The following is a 2977-nucleotide window of genomic DNA, read 5'->3' as shown; positions in this document are numbered from 1 at the left end:
ATCAACAATAGGTAAGATAATGTATTTATTAATATAGGTGTATTGTATAAGTACATTTTTTTATTAGAAAAATATAATTAATCGTTTTTCAATATTCATGAACATATAAAATGTTTTTAAATAATAAGTTTTTTTGGATTACTTATGTTTATCATACTTAATATGTTTAATTAAAATGCGTTACTTAAAAATTAACGTTTGACTTAAAAATTATCATACTTGTATAATTATAAAAAATATGTGTATACTGATATTTGTTGCTTAACCATATAATTATTTAAGTATCTAAGGAACTTATTTAATTTTTTTAATTATATGTTTCAGTATGTTCAATATTAATATGGACTATCTCCAACTTAAATTGATATTTGTTATTGTCTACAACTACACTACTACCAACGTCAAATTTGGTGTACTATATTATTGTAGTCAATCAGTCTAATCTTATTCCATCAATACATTGTCAAATGTTGTGGTATTCAATTTTCAGTAAATTTATAGGTGTTTTATTTTAAGGTAAAATATATAAGATCATCAGTTAGCAATAATTTAGTTAATTTCTATGAATTCATCTCTAACAATTTATTTTTATTATTATTATTTTTTAGTTACTGTGGCACACTATTGCAGATAACGAATTTCCATTAAGTCAGTAAGAAGAAAAAGATGGATTCACAAGTTCAAATCAAATATTAGACAACTATATAGTTTAGTTATTCGGCTAAAAATGTAATTCAATAAAATAATTTAAAAGTACTTTATCATTTTAAAAGTGACATAAAGTTCTCTGTACAACACACATATACTTAACATATCTATAATTATTATACATTATTTATTAATTATTAATGATGAATTCTTTATTTAATATTAATTTAATCTAAAATGCTGCTGAAAATGTTAATATTTCTAAAATATGTTATTGTCTTAATCCAAATCTTGAAATTATTTTCATGATGGCATAGTTTTGGCATTAGCTATTACAGAATTTATTGACAACTTTCTAGTGGTTTACGATTAAGTTTTTATAAGTAATAAAGTAAATAAAATTATAAAACACAAAATAGAAAAAAAAAAATGTTAACTATTGAATTAAGTGTAAAAAAGTAAATTGAATGAATATACTTATAAATATTTTTTAACTTAAATATGTAAATGGAGATGGATTTCTTCTAGTGGGAAATTACCAAACAAACTTTACTGTCCAAGGTAACTTCCTATAAATACATCACTATATACAGCAATATGTTGTACCTCTATTATTTACAAGTTAATTATAGATATGTTAATTTTATTTAGTCTTAGTTTTTCAATATGACTTAGCAAATAAAAATGTTTATTCGTATCTTATAAGCGTATTATTTATCTTGTTACTTGTTTTTTATTTTACTATTATCATAATAAACATAACATAATATAGTATTTAAATGTTTGTTAGTAATATAATTATTGAATTTTAAACTTATGACTGTTAAAAAAGCCATACAAAAACAAACAAAATTGTACTTTTTCATTGTCACTCTAAATTTTTGTTTATACCTCGTACAACGAAAAAAACAATCATTTATTAAATAAGAAACATACTTTTACTCTTCATATTATGAACACATTAAAATAAGTAAGAATAGTCAATACTATGAAATATATACAGTATAGGATATAGTAGGTGTAATATAATAAAGAGTTAATAAATAATACAGCTTTTAATAATTAAAAATACTGAACTAGAAATAGTTAAAATTAACGCGTTACAACTTTAAATTATAAAAATGAAAATTTATTTTAGTGCACAAGTATTGGATGAACGTATTTCTTATGGAATCCTTTGTTATCTAAACATTTTAAGAAACACACTAGATGCCTTATAAAGATGTTGTTTGACATCTTAAGTACCTATCATAACCAGTTCAGACAAATGCTAAAATAGTTTCTGTACATATTAAGTTTAGTTTTTGTTTATTTCTGTATATATTCTGTACATATTATCTATTAACTGTATGTAATACAACATTATACTAAAAAAACAAAAAATTGAATGTTATTTATTAAAGTTTTTTTAAAAATATTTTCACTAACAGAATTAATAATTTGACTAGTTAAGACACCAGTACAAGTAACACTTATTAAGACCAAGACGCTAAATATTTAAAGTAAAAACCAAGACGCTAAATAACCATTATCATTGAAAAATTAGAATAATGAACTTTTTTATTAGTTTTCAAGTAGTCGTATTTTTATAATAATTTGTTCTGTGTTGATATTAATCTACACTAGTAACGAATCGTTTTGGTAGAACCACGGTATATACTCTATATAAGACCGTGATTAGACCACGGTAACCTATGGTTGAAATTGAAAAAAAAAACTATTTACTAGGGCTCATAATATTGTTTGTTAACAGCAGCTAATGCCTAATATTCAATACGTACAGGTACACCGCACCGCTAGGAACACTACAGAAAAAACAGATAAGAAGACATTACCCATATAATATTGTTATAGATTTATTATTAGTTCGTTTTCATTGTGACCGACGACCGTCAACTATTAACTTTAATCTACAACCGTATCGTTAATCAATCTTATTTTGTGAAACGTGAGATCCGGCGATAAACGATTTTTTTCTTTAGCTGTAAAACTTATAAAAGCATCTCATATAAGCTAATATTATAATATTGTAGTACTAAGCTATAACTTTAAAAGTACTTGTCTGATTTAGCTAGTTTTTACGCCTAAAATTAAATTTTAAATAAATAAACACGATCATCAAAAAAAATTTGGGGGTTACCATTTAAAAATCTAAAGTTGATATGGTTTTAACGCATAAGGGATGGTGTTAAAATTTTGAAAAATACATTAAATTTGTCCCACCTAATAACTATAATAGTACAAAAAAAAAATAATTAAAAAAGTCTAATATCTTCTAAGATATTGAGTGGTCCATAGTTAACCAATCACCCGGTATATCCGAAATGTT

General features: G+C 23.4%; 1 protein-coding gene across 1 annotated transcript in view; it reads right to left on the bottom strand.

Moving 5' to 3' along the window:
- LOC126835109 (oligosaccharyltransferase complex subunit ostc-A-like) overlaps window positions 1-2977 on the bottom strand; it is an 84142-nt gene that overhangs the window by 60031 nt on the left and 21134 nt on the right. The window lies entirely within an intron of this gene.

Source organism: Adelges cooleyi, unplaced genomic scaffold, assembly GCF_023614345.1.
Source record: "Adelges cooleyi isolate 19-005CV unplaced genomic scaffold, UGA_ACOO_1.1 ACOO_flye_CR_arks_rails_tigmint_CR_PRNA_22, whole genome shotgun sequence".
NCBI lineage: Eukaryota > Metazoa > Arthropoda > Insecta > Hemiptera > Adelgidae > Adelges > Adelges cooleyi.
Note: the sequence above shows the minus strand (reverse complement) of the source record. Positions and strands in the feature narration are given on the sequence as shown.